The sequence below is a fragment of the Mya arenaria genome, chromosome 9 (genome assembly GCF_026914265.1).
Source record: "Mya arenaria isolate MELC-2E11 chromosome 9, ASM2691426v1".
NCBI classification, from domain to species: domain Eukaryota; kingdom Metazoa; phylum Mollusca; class Bivalvia; order Myida; family Myidae; genus Mya; species Mya arenaria.
In genome coordinates, this window is record NC_069130.1 from 26,767,716 (window position 1) to 26,783,130 (window position 15,415).

The following is a 15,415-nucleotide window of genomic DNA, read 5'->3' on the forward strand; positions in this document are numbered from 1 at the left end:
AAAGTATTATAAGACTTTGTATGTTTGTGCAACATAGTTGAAATTTGTGTAGATGTAGTAAATAACTCCCTTATATAACTTAAAAACTACAAAAAGGCTTCATAAAGGTTATCTTAGTATTTACCGATGATATTAGAACACTTTGGGGGACCATGATTTTATCTCAATTGGTAAAATGTTTACACTAAATTGTTTACTTGTCTGAATTGATTGTCTAGCAAGAAGTACAACACACAATATATTTGTACGCCTTCACTATTTTATAACGTTAAAAAACTAAACAAAAACATCCTTCCCTTTCCTTCGAATGCCATAGAGAGCCATCCACTGACGTTTGCGCCATTCTGGTATGTTGGTTTGCAGTCAAACTCGTACAAGTAACCGATAGGGGGTCCGTTTTCATTTGGCTGGTCAGCGAAGATATAAGTAATGGTTTGCTTATGCCATAACATACGCTCAGCAAATCACGAATACAATATAAATTATTGAATTAATACCACAGGGACAAGCCCAGTAGTTTAAACAAGGATCCTGTTTAAAAACACAGTGATCGAAAGGTAGGCAAAATGGTTAGTAAAAGAGTGGGTATTTAGAAAAATAAAATGAAATAGAAAATCAGAAATCGGGCTACATTTTACTATGTTTTAGTTCAAGCATTTTACAAATATTGTTTTATTTATAACGCTTTGATTGATGCATTTGTCTTCCAAATAATTAAAGTTAAGGTACAAACAAAATAAATTGCACAGCGCATACGTACATATGACCAAATCATAATGATCACAATTTACTAATTTAAAATGAATTTTTTGAAAGGACAGAAGTGTCAACAGACAAATGTGGATAAACAGTTTCAAAAACAAGTTTTCGAGGTTGTTTAAAGGGGCAAGACACAAGATAATACAGGCGCAAGAGAAAAAAAATGTCAAAGACTTAAATAAAATTGACATCGTAGTGTAAAACGCGTTGCATCTTTCTCATCGCTTACGACACATGCATCTCTTTCACAGATTTTGAGCATTTTTTCCAATTCGAAATTTACTATGGCTGTCTTCCATGTAAGTCCCAGTAAGTTTCAAAATGGTGTTGGTATATTTATATGTACTCATAAAAAAGATATGAGTTAAACTGGGATAACTTCATGCGCTATTTTAAACCCGGAAACACAGATAAGACAGCAACGTGGTTGTTGAGTACCATGTAAGGTGATGTATTATCGGTTTCCTGCTAACTCACATTGACAATTCTAGGCTTGTTTTGAGGAAATATTGGATTTGCTGATTTTTGGACCATCTGGTGTCCAGTCCCTTTAATGGTACATGGATATTCAATCAATCGACTGTCAAATATCAGTCTAATTCGCTGTAGACATGTCGTTTTCCAGTATCGTGTTTTAGATTATTTATGGTGGGGTATTTCATTAATTAGTCGGTCAAATGTTGTCTGATTTTTTTCTGGAAAGTTCGTATTCAATTGTAAAAAAAAATGAAAATATATCAAATAAATGATGTAACATCGAATATTTGTCTGAGCATATGTTTTCGTTTGCAATGAGTTTGTACGAAAGCAAATGTTGAAGACAACATCTTTTAGGAAAGGTTTGAGAAATAGGTATGACGTTTCTGTAATAAACGGTTTAGTTCCGAAAAGATTTATTTTTTATTTAAGCATATGAAATATTGTTTGAAAATCAAATTATTACTTTTACATACTTCGTTGTATCAAAAAACGTGGTACTTACTTTTAATCAAAGGAAAGCTACGTTATTTTATTTTAAAAGTGGTTCTTTAAGCTGCACTCACACAGATTGAACGTTTTGACAACTTTTAATTTTATTTTTTTGTCTTGGAACGAGCCAATGTATGCGAAAGTTTATGGATACCAGTGATATATGGCTGCTGACAAAACATCAGATCGCAGATTTTTCTATTTAAGTTCAAAAATTGATGTTTAATGCATTATTCTTCAACCGTTAGTAATACTTTTAGTCATTAAACATGAATTTTCGAACGGAAATATGAATATCTGCGATCTTATCTTTTGTCAGCAATCTTTTATCACTGGTTTGCAGATTTTAACGCATAAATTGGCTCATTCCAAGACATTTTTTAAAGTTATCAAAACGGTAGATCTGTGGGAGTGCAGCTTTAAAGTCGATATTTTCACATCTTAGTTTGCCGTGAAATTCATTCCACTAATATTGTTTCATTGATCACCGTAGAATGAAAGAAATACGTATATTTATTACCTACCTGTGCATACACTGCTGTTTCCACGTTATAATTGCATACACAACTATAATCTCCATTTGCAAAAGAACACACATATACAATAACAAATAAATGGCTCCATATTCTTTCGTTGAGAAACATTTTAATTTAGTTTATAACGAGTTCAACTATATGTATATTACAAGTCAACTCAATGTTGTATTTGAAATTTGTATGTACATGTAAGTAAGTGTCCAAGAATGGGGTTATCTCAGATCTGAGATAAGTACACATAATGCTGCCGAAATAGTCTCTGGTGTTCAGGTTTGAGGCACTTCGACATGCACATTTATTATATCGGTCATTATCTTAATGTAATGACCTACTGTAAATTTAAATTTAATATTGATGTCCTGTTCACATTGCAAATAGAGGTGGAATTAGGGTCAGACTTTTCCAAATTATTTCTCTCTCTAACTAAGTCTTTGTTGTTGTTTTTTTGTAGCAGTGTTTCAAAAGTTTACTTAAAGATACAGTACTTAGTTTATTTTCGTGTGAACTGTTTTTGTGGTCTTGTTTATGGCCTGTTGGATGCCTCATCTGACTTGCTTTATGACCTTTACTCTGTGATCCTTGTGCCACAAAGGCTGGTGAGTTTAAGACTGCTGGAAGAATGTTTCCATGGAAGTATCGCATGTCTTTAACGTTTCACGTCTTGGACTTGGTTATTCTGCTTCATTGTGCGAACTGTTTTGTTTCGCTCGGGGATGTTTTGCTTCGCATCTTTGTTATTGGTCGGCTTTCAATGTATATTGTGTGAGCATACATCAAACACAAATTCCTGCTTTTCCAACAACGGTATGTGACAAGCCGCCGTTGTTATATGTTAAGCAATTATTATGTGTTAAGCAACAACATTAAAGCAATATATCGGTGCCTGTTCGGCCACAAATGTTGGTGTTCCAACAAGTTTCAACAAATTAAAAGAATAAAAAATGTGTATTTTAGCTTAAAGGCCAATCAATTAAGCAAGCGTTCGATAACCGTCGGTACTTTATCAACAACTGAATTTGCAATTCAGAGTATGCGTTATCAACTCCCCAAACTAACTAAATCAAATTACATATGTTATATTTGTTGTTGTTGTTTTACCCATAGGCTTGTCCCTGAAGTTTTCATTGCATCATAAAGACTATTCTTGAAGTAGTGACAACCTTTGCAACTTTTAATAGGGTACTTGGACCTGTCAAACAACCGCTTGGAGCGTGTAGTAGTTAGTTAGGGCCGGTATTCAATATTAGTCTTAAATGGATCTAAGAACGATATAGCTAATCGGATTACTTGTTATTATCAACTGACCAATATAGTGAATGTTGTCAATGATGTATGACCCTAAAATTGACTTAAGTTCCATATTGAATACCACCCCAGGACTTCAACACACTAGGGGCTTATCTACATCAGACTGCTTCGGTGAGCATCACTCGTTATTAAGATGTATTTCTACACGTCTTTTTCGCGTTCATATATGAACCCATCATCCTTTTAAGTGCTTTCTCATTCCGATGACCACAATTTCACAAACTCTTCGGAATACCTCTGACCGTACCATACGACGCCTGTGATTTGCCAAATTACGTATTGTATCATACTACGCCCAATTGTCTAAGAAACTTTTTTTTTCAGCGATGACGTTGGATTATTTCGATCAAATGTTCAAATAATAAGCGTTAATTTGAATATTTATTGTTTCAGAATTCAAAGTGTTTTGAGTAAACACTGACATTATTTAAGCTCATATTCAGATTAAAATAGGTATAACATGTATCAGAGATATTCATACTTGGCTTAATTAATAATATGTCTGCATAATAAAACATATTCTATCATTTGCACACGAAAAAATTAACGTCTAGAAGTAAGAATCACCAATATTTAACTATACGAGTATTATGAACTTCTCCTTTATTAATAAAATAAATGAATTAAAGTATATGCATATTGAATTGAATACCAGCTAAATGTTTAATAAAAAACAATATTTAATGATTGAGGACCATCAAATCCATAACTTTTATCATACCTATGATGTAATATTGGATAGGAAAAAACACACCATAACCTAGGGCTGGTTTCTCGAGCAAATTTAAGTTCTGTTCTTAGTTTCTGGGTCTGTATTACAGAAGCATTTTAAGATTTATTAACATATTTTAACTTAAAAGTGTAAAATTTAGAATTGATATATTTCTTTAAAAATCTAGTTCTTTAAAATGGAGTTTTAATTTTTAATTTTATTCATTCAAGTTTTGAGTGTCCATATTTTAATTCAAGAATGTAAAATAAGCATTACACTTTCTTTAAATCAAATAAACCAATAAGGAAATTGTTGAATTTAAGGAAAATGTAAAATCTTAACTTTAACTTTGATGCTTCTGTAATATGGCCCAAGGGTATGACTTAAGCAAACTATTGAATATGACTTGAAGTGTTGCTTAATCTTAGCTAAAATGCAACTAAGAAACAACTTAAATCTTTTTAATGGAAAACTACATTAAGCGAAAACTAAGCCAACAAGAATGTTTGTTGGTGTATTTAACTAATTAAATAAGGCTGACTTGAACCTAATCTACGCGCTTAATATTAAGTATATTTTAATCCAAAATTATCCATAAAAACGTTAATGTTTAATGCACTGTTTTAATTTAAGGTAAGGCCATAAAAAAGCGTAAATCCTACATTTTACCGCAATTTGTTAACCGCTGATTTACAATACGTCTTTATTTAGATCCTGTTATAACAGTATATTGCAGCTATATAAATATTAGTTTACGTCATTTACGTACTGAACGTTAGATCATACGCACGATTTATTTAGGAGCGACTAATTGATTCATTGGACACAATATATTACAAGTCGTATAAAAAAACCCAGAAAAAAGTCATTTTACAGAACTGTAACAAAAAGCATTTGAACAATCGTCATTTAGTATTTATCAAATCTAAGATAGCTGTAATATACAGTATTTGTTTTTATAATGAACATGCTTATGAATGAAGTTTTTGTGTCGTTATATATATTAGCACTGGGTTTGATAAGAACTGGCAGTACAAAGACACTTGGTAAGTAATCTTCAAACATTCATAGTCAGTCTTATTTCTCGGGGTTCTCCGTTTTCCCCACAATACAATACGCGTTTTAACGTACCAACCAGCGATATTAGTAAGTATTGCAATAATACTATAAACAGTTTTATTTTTCTAACATTCTTTTATCCAGTGATTGGTTACTTAATGTAATAGTATGTGATGTAGTTCATCGCAGAAACCAGGACAAAAAGAAATACTAATGTTGTGCACTCAGATTTTGTTATTCGTGTGAGCGACAGATATTGGACCGTGACGTCACACTTTGGATCTACTTTCAACAATAAAGTATAAGCGATTAGCAAAAAAAAATTGCAAAATCGTTTAATCCGTAATGCATGATTCTGTACAGATAAGATACCAGGCCCCAATTCTGTACAGATAAGATACCAGGCCCCAATTCTGTACAGATATGATACCAGGCCCCAATTCTGTACAGATAAGATACCAGGCCCCAATTCTGTACATATAAGATACCAGGCCCCAATTCTGTACAGATAAGATACCAGGCTCCAATTCTGTACAGATAAGATACCAGGCTCCAATTCTGTACAGATAAGATACCAGGCCCCAATTCTGTACAGATAAGATACCAGGCCCCAATTCTGTACAGATAAGATACCAGGCCCCAATTTTTCAAAACTTCTTAAGCTTAATCGGCTTAAGTAGCTTATCTCAATGAGCCAAAATACATACTTGAATGTAATTTTGATGAATGAAAAAAGGTTTAATGTAATAAAGATATAGTTTATTCTTAGCTTAAGTATAAGAACTCTTAAAGAAGTAAATATTTTCCACATTATTGCAAAACAAAAATAGCGAGTTTAGTTTAATTCTGTTATAAGGGACTTAAGATGTTTCGAGAAATTGGGGAAGCTAACACACATGTTCACTGCAGGCATCTGATTTTTCCAGAAATATCACCTGAAGTCCACCGAGGCTTACTAAACAGAGGTATTCACAAACTGCACGACGAATATAGGTAAACATGTATACATCACAATAGAAGGTACATTATTTAATAATAAGAAGCAACTTCATTGTGTTGCTAAACCTCTATCCGTCCATAAAGCTCAAATATAGAGCCGCTGTTTCTTGAGAGGTAGCCGGGGTTCGAACCCCGGATGCGTCATACAAAAGATGGTAACACAATGGTATAATTGGCTCCCTCGCTAGACGATTAACAGAGAGAAACCCTGGAATCTCAGTAATTGTTAAACCATGGGAAATTGTCCATTTTGTGTCGGTGATTTAGGGCTAAGTACGCGGATTCCACACACTTTGGTCAGCCCAGTTGCGTTCATACCCCGATAATGACATTAACCCTGCAATTCATTCCTTAAATATTCGAAATCACCAGCTGCTTGTCTAATTTAATGATTGGAAAATTAAAAACCTTTGAATAGTTTATAAAAATATTTAACTGTACCTGTAAAAAAACATGTGCATTACCTTTCCGAAATCTTTTTTCTTATTGCAGACGTAAGCGTGCTGCAATTGAAGTACCTGCTCCTAGAATCCAGATAAACCCCAATTTCGAGAAGATGGCGGGTCAAGAGCTTCTAAGAAGGCGCCACCTGCTGAACACGCCCCAGAATTTCGAAGCGTCACATTGGGGAATGGAACGGTTATATTTGTTGAAAAGAAACAGGGGCCTAACGCTCGTGCCAATATATTTGAAGAAGAAGAGGATATCCTAATTTCGGCAAGAAAAATTTCTACTGGTAGTGCGGACAATTTGAATGCAACTAACAATGGCACGACTGCGAGTAGAACGGTAGCATCTGCTTCCATTGCAAATGACCCCATGTTTGAAACAACCCCAAGTGAGGCTGGAGTTGGCACACAACTGATAGAAGTTTTCGCTAATGAAATTCTCCCTTTTGTTTCATTTGATTCAAATAAAAATAAAATGACAGAGGAATTGTCTGAAAATGTTAATGGATTTGCGTCGACTTTGCCCGAAAGTCAGGATACCACTGATAAAGCTGAATTGAGTTTCAGAATGACGCCTATAACATCAAAGAAACTTTTCACAGTCTCTCCATTTATTATCAAGAGTTCGTCATTTCCGTCTGATACTGCTCCTGGTGAAGCGAAAACAACGATACCGACAGTGCACAAACCGAGGATGTCAAATAGAAAGTGTGCATCAATGACACAAACATGTGTTAAGCTGAGTTCATTAACTGCCTCTTTACCGGCAGGAATAGTGAAAGACACTGTGCAGATTATACAGCAGGTGTTCGAAATAAAATCTTAAAGACAATTAAATAGTATGAGCAGATCTGAATTAAGATCATTATAGAGTATTACTATCATCAGAAAGTTAGTGATACGATTAAGTTTTTTCTTAATAGTTTATGTAGTGGTTATGAATATTTCTAAAATGGTAAATCATGTAATAAATAAGTTGTGCTATTTGCAATAACTTCAGTATTCTGTGAAAGCTTATTTTATTATGGTGGCTGATTGTTTTTTTTACCATTTTGTGTTTCCGCTTTTTTCTTTAAAAATAATTGCTCCGGTTTTTGTCATCAAGTTTAGATTTTAAGCACATCTCACGACTGTTTGTTTTATATCAAATATGAGTGCGTGTTTTCGTATGTCAGTTGTAGCAGTGATGTATTGTGATACTATACCTATTAGATCGGACGCGCACAATCAATCGCTTCGTGACTATTATTGACTTACATATAAGTATACATAGCAAACGTAGTCGATGAAATCTAATTCAAGATAACAATTATATTTGTAAGGCATACCAATAAATGTTGGTTCTTAAATTCCACGTGTCTTGTATTTGTGAAACAATACTACTATTAATGTTTATTTTAGATGCACTGTATGCGCATGCGCAATCGTCATATTACATTCAGCAACGCGTGCTACTTTCAGTCAGGTTAATTGAAAACATACGTAATGCACCAGTCAATTGTAACCACGGCCTCTCCAGGTCCAGGGAATAGCGGGGACTTTGACTTTCAGTGCAGCCAAGACCGGGTAAAACCACCGCCTTGCGGGGACGAACGGATGGTAAAATCACCGCCAAATGCCCCCTCAACCCAGGGACCCTCAGTAAGGCACATTCCCCGCTATATTTGGCGCGAATACAAAATCACCGCATTCACCCGGCACTGCGGGTCCACCGGAAGGTAAAAACACGGCCCATTTCCCCGGCTATCCCCGGTATACCCCCGGACCTTGGGGGGGCGTGGTTACAATTGACTGGTGCATAAACGATTCAGTATATGATCCTTTTAATGAAGATGAACATACATAACGAGCAACTGTTTCGCTACGTGTTGTGGTTACATTCCTCTGATAACAAATAAATGAGTTTCATTTCTATCAGGTGTTTTTTATGCTTTATCTCAAATATCACTACAAAACATTTGTAATAAACGTGAATACGTAATTTCTGTACATAATTGAGCATATTACCATTAGATTTAAAGGAATTAAATCTATTTTTGTATCGGTGTAGTTAAGGTGATTCACATGATCAGACTGATAATTGTTACATTTGTGAACTCTTCATTCTTTTAAAAACTTGTTTTAAACAGAAACATTGCGCATTCAACTTGTGCACGATCACCAAACCCTGTTTTAGTGACACGAATCCATTTAGGTGTATTGTGACAAAACCTGCATTAGTGACATGATTTTATACACGAACGTGTATTGTGACAAAACCTGTATACGTGACATGATTTTATACACGGACGTGTATTGTGACAAAACCTGCATACGTGACATGATTTTATACACGGACGTGTATTGTGACAAAACCTGCATACGTGACATGATTTTATACACGGACGTGTATTGTGACAAAACCTGTATACGTGACATGATTTTATACACGGGCGTGTATTGTGACAAAACCTGTATTAGTGACATGATTTTATACACCGACGTGTTTTGTGACAAAACCTGTATTAGTGACATGACTTCATACACGTAAATGTATTGTGACAAAATCTGTATTAGTGACATAATTGCATACACGTAAATGTATTGTGACAAAATCTGTATTAGTGACATAATTGCATACACGTAAATGTATTGTGACACAACCTGTATTAGTGACATGACTTCATTCACGTAAATGTATTGTGACACAACCTGTATTGAGGACGTACTAAAATCGTGATATTATAAAAAATACCAACCTTTTATAATTTAATTAATTTAATGTGCTTTGTACAGTAACCTTAAGGTTCGCGATTATTGCATTTTTTTCGTTAAATTATATTTCGTATCACGTTCTTGAATGTTATTACTAAATGCCCGGATGTGGTCAATGATGCACTCTCTATATTAAATATAGCTATCAGAAAGAACTAAGAGATGAGTAGCTCAGAGATTAACACATTTTTCTGCTGGACCAGCTTTTCGCTAACTTCCGGCCTTATGCAAACGAATTACATGATAAGGGAATGGTGCTTAGCTACTGAGTGAGTGTTTTATTGAAGGAAAAACATGACATACTATTTTTTTGGCTTAAATCAAATGGATTTGAACAGAATATTTAGGAACTCAATGGTTGTCACATACGTGGCAAGCTAGAAATGGCGCATGATTTATTTTCCAGTATTACATTTTTTCTATTTATATTGAAATATATAAGAAAAATAATTAGTAATTTGTAACCTTATAGAAAAACTTATTGCACAGTAGGATGTCAACGTTTGATGGGCTGTATATCTCTGTTTTGTTTATTGCATATTGATATTGATAACATCATAGCAATATAATCATTATAATCAATTAATGTTCTTATAAAATACTTTATAAAAAATTATGGAATACTACCCTTTTACTTGGGATTTACTGTGATAACTTAAGTGTAAAAATTCTAGTAATTAACTAATTAGATACTTAAGTACACGCATTACGATAACTCCATATACAAGATAATATTTTTTGTCCAATCATTATTTCCTCTTCGCCACTTGAAGCATTTTCGAATTTTCACTTTTCGCCGAGCCACTTGACACATTCCCGCATTTTCGCCTGACGGGCACATTTTTCGCATTGTCGCATTTTCGCCGCAAAATGGCAAAAACACAACAAAGTGCAGCGTTCGTTTTCTCACTTCCGGCTTTACGTACACATGCGCGACACGGTTTCAAAGCAAATCATACAGCTGCCTTTGAAGTCACTATTTACAAAACCTCATTTCACGTGAACGTGTAGGCTGACTGAACCTTACAAAACGCTTATAACGTTATATTGTAGATGTCTTTAATCATCAATTCACGATTGATTATCGACTACACGTTGTTGTCAATTAAGTACACATTTCTGGATACCACTCAACAGTAGATCACTCGTACCTTTACACGTGCAAATAGCATTTTATAGCCTTCTATATAAATGCATGTTCATCAATTTTTATGTACAGTCGAACCCCGTTGACTCAAATTCGCTTGGCTCGATTTCCTCGAAGGCTCGAACTGAATGTAAAATATCGATTTTTTGTACATACTGTACATTCCGGCTTGGTTCGAATTTCCCGAGGCTCGAAGTATTTTGTCCAGACCCTGGGAGTTCGAGCCAACGGGGTTCTACTGTATAAAGAATAATATGTATTTGCATTGAATGTTACTCATAATCTGTTTGGTGTGTTCGTTTCTTTATCTGAGTGAAGTAAATGTTCTGTTCTGTTCTGTTCTGTTCAAGTTAATATGAAAAGACAAATTTATGTTTGATGACGCATGGTGATAGAATGTATTCGTAATATACAATTAAGCCCAAGTGCAGTCCTTAAACACACGCATTGATGATCAAGTTTCATTTTACAGTATAGACATGGGTTGTACAACATACATTTAACTTTTGTTGTGCTGCATGAATTTGATTGAAAACAATACAATGTTACTAAGTTATCTTATTATACTTCGGGTTCTTACGAAAGTTATGGGACAGGAGGAAAACTTTGGTAACATCTTTTTAAAATTTATTAATTATTTTTGGCAAACTATGCAACAGTTTGTTTTTTTAAAAAGTGATTTATATGAATATTAAACAATAAAAACAAAGCATGTGCATTAGGAACGTTTTTTTAATGTTATACTTTAAGAAGTGCAGTCTTGTTTTCACTATGAATAGATAGATAGAGGGATAGATGAATAAATAGACGAATAGATGAAAAATGGATGTATGGATGGATTGACAGACGGACAGACGGACGGACGGACGGACGGACGAATGGATGGAAGGATGGGCGGGTGGATAGATGCATGGATGGATGATGGATGGATGGATGTATTTTATTCCTCATTGGAGAGCACACACCATGTATTATATATATATTAAAAGATCAATTACAAAAGTGATAATAGGAATTATTGCAATGTAGTTTGTATCAGTATTAAAGCAGTTTGAAAGATAATATCAACTCATATTTAAAATAACTCATCAATCATATACAACAATATAATTTCAGGTTTAAATGTTGTATCTAGCAGCAGAAATGATTACAGTCAAAGACCAGGTTGTCTTAACGAATATCGAAAATTAAGATTTGTTTCTATAATGTTTCAGAATCCGTGCCGATGGTAAATTATAGCTTGAGACAAACTATGATAGACAACTCTGGTCTGGACACATCTGAAACACATATCATAAGGTTGGTTTCTGTACTGATACTTGAATGTTTCTTGTTATACATTCTACCAAAATATAGTTATATGTTTCGAAATCAACTTAAGTTTTAAACATATTCAACGAAGTTATAAATCATAGAGGGACAAGAGTTAAACTGTAGATACGACCAATACAGCCTCAACAAACTTTTGAGCGTGGCACATGGACCAAAGCCAGAGCTCTGATTATAGAGCTCTAGAGCACGTACTCATAAAGCATCTTGGTGATAATGTTCCATTTAGGGACCATTTTCATTTTTTGTTTTAAAACCACATAATCTATTCTTTTAATTTAACAATTGAGAAATCGACTAAAGTTAAGATATGACATAATAATACCAGCCCTCATGATTAGTAAAAATATAACTTGATACGTGTTTATTACCGTAGTTGTTTGACAGCCGGCCATGCATGTTTGCACATTTTCATAAAAACAATTCGTTTCGGCTGAGATGAGATTTATGTGTTAAGATTACAGTTTGTTTTATTTGGGATGAATGCATTAAATGCCATGATATTTACAAGCAAATTTGATTTATCACCAGGTTGAAACGAGGCATACCTGCCATGAGAGAAGACGGAGGTGCACGGGCCGATCATCCTCAGTTCATCATTACAGAAGTCATGAGCACCGTAACAGTCACAGAAGCAGCTACTTACGCATATGAGAATACTACGCATTCGCAGAATAATAATTCTAATGCAGTCACGTGCAATGTGTCTTCAAATGTATGTTTTATTTACACACTTCCTATGCTTGTGACATTCCAGCTGTATTTATTATAATGTATAAACTAATGTAATGGTACTTAAAGGACATGACAAGAAAGGTTGGAAAAACTCAAAAAAACAATCTGGTCTAATATGTATCTTACATATATGTCAAAACATTCTTTCCAACTGTTTCTTATATTGTCTGACGTCAACGTTTAAGACTTAAAGCCCCACTATCTGTTTTGAGCAGTGTAATTGTTTATATTGTCGAATAAAGAAATAAATTGCTGGTTGCATTAAACCTTCACTTCTTGTTAATATTCTTACTTAAAGAGCTATTGAAAGTATTGATATAAGCTTAATTAACACTGTACACAATGTCTATTCAGGACAAATCAATCTAAAATTGTACGTTTTAGAACATTATGCTATCGGATTTAAATATCTTTCGTTTTCTTCAAAGGTCTCATTTTTACATTAAACATTTATAGTCGTACGTGTTAGGTAATACATATGACTATTTAAATAACGGGCTCTGACAATAAAGCAGTTTTAGGCCATAGACATCGTCGGATAACCCCCCCCCCCCCACCCCCATGCGAATAAATTGGAAGAAAAGTTGTCTCTTCTGCCTCATGCATATTCATTAAAACGAGACTATGTCAGTCAATTTTCCCATGGTTTGTATGAAGTGTAACGGAAGAAAGTGCCGTGGTTGCCGACGGTGGGCTATAGAGAGAAAGAAGATTTGGAATTTATCTGTATCAACATCCCCGCCAAAAATATCACAATCATGATTGTTAGGCAAAATACCAAAAATCACATTTTTAATACTCGCATACATGTATGACTAAAATACCTTAAATACGATAACATTTTCAGGTTATGGAAAGTGGCATTATTAGCGCGCCGATGGTAATATAATAAAACAATCGAAATCGAGTACTTTTCATAAAATTTATTACCACTTTTATTTATTTTCCACTCTGCTGACGTAGCGTCATCATCATCATCATCCACCATCACCACCACCACCACCACCATCATCATCATCATCATCGTCATCCTCCAAAACCAACTCAGCTAAATGGTGCTTACTATGTTAAGCGTTTTTCATGACACATAGATATTTGGGGTGTCGGGGGTTTTCAAATAAATTATTGATTTTTAACCGGAAACATATGGACATACGATTCGCATCACACGTTTTGGAGTCTTAATTTCATCATATTATAATGGATGATAGATTAGTTGCAAGTGAGTTAACCACAACCTTATCGCCAGCAAAGTCATGTCAGAAATAAATGGAAAACTTTACAGGGTATTGGAAGGTCAAACACCAACAGGCATTGGCCTAGTCACATATTCTGAGGTTAAATGAACGTCATGGAGAGTGACGTAAACAAATTCACGCTCTACTTCCTGAATGAGGACACTTGTTTCAGGAGGAAAACTCTCATACAATATCCAAGTACCTGCTAAAATAAGAGAAGCTCTTATATACTGTAATTGAGGCAGTCGGGTAAGTTTCATCATTAGTGGCACTAAACCATCAAAGCGGAATTGTTAACAAATCTCCAGTGGGTTGAGATAAGGGAGTTTGACCTTTGGTTTCAGCAAGTGACTTTGTTTTGGGTTTACTTTACTGACTTTAGTTAGCTTTCAAAACGGAAAACAAAACGTAGCTTCCGATTGTTCATGTAAGGTCCTGAGTGTTGTTTCATTTATAAATAAAACGTTGTGGGTCAAAGAAGTGTTATCAGCCAGTCCAGCAGCCTCTTTAACATTTATATATATATATATATATATATATATATATATATATATATATATACTAAATAAGGATGTTCCAGAACATACTACCAAAAGCCTTAAACTTATATAATAATCTTGTTTATTCAAACACTTCTAAACATGGAATAAATGGAAAATTCTAGAACATTCTAAACAAATTCGGATTAATGCATTCTAAAAACATCAAACGGGAAAACACAGTATTAATTAATGAATTACCTAACAATAAAACTAGATAGTTAAGAAATAAAGTACTGAATTAAGAATACATATACATGTAACAACATCGACGATGATAAAACCATTATGCACCAGTCAATTGTAACCACAGCCCACCCAGGTCCGGGGAATAGCGGGGACTTTGACTTTCGGTCCAGCCAACCCCGCCTAAAATCCCCGTCCTGCGGAGACGAACAGATGGTAAAATCCCCGCCAAATGCCCCCGCACCCCAGGGACCCTAGGTAAGGCCCATTCCCCGCTATATTTAAAGCTAAGACAAAATCACCGCATTCACCCGGCACAGCGGGGCCACCTGAAAAGTAAAAACACGGCCCATTTCACCGGCTATCCCCGGTGTACCCCCGGACCTGGGGGGGGGGGCGTGGTTACAATTGACTGGTGCATTACTAAAATGCAATATGTGTGTTTGAAAGTACCATATACGCGAAAAACTGATGTTGTAGGCATATTCCGATATGGAAATTACACGTTATGAAGAAAGACAAGTCTGCAAAATACAAAATTATCTTCTAACATTCAAAAACTTGTCAATAAAACAACTGTCATTGTAATTGATACATAATTTTGTATTTCAATCAAATCAATCAATGTTTGCTTGACATGTTTTAATTATCAAGAACATAAACGCATCCTGATATATTGTGTGTTTTTTTCAAAGT

General features: G+C 34.6%; 1 long non-coding RNA gene across 1 annotated transcript; it reads left to right on the forward strand.

The window, feature by feature from the left end:
- Window positions 1-11,133: 11,133 nt before the first annotated feature.
- LOC128203783 (uncharacterized) lies at window positions 11,134-13,191 on the forward strand. The gene is made up of 3 exons (XR_008256048.1): window positions 11,134-11,301; window positions 11,907-11,991; window positions 12,553-13,191. It is a non-coding gene; the product is annotated as an uncharacterized LOC128203783 (long non-coding RNA).
- Window positions 13,192-15,415: the final 2,224 nt, after the last annotated feature.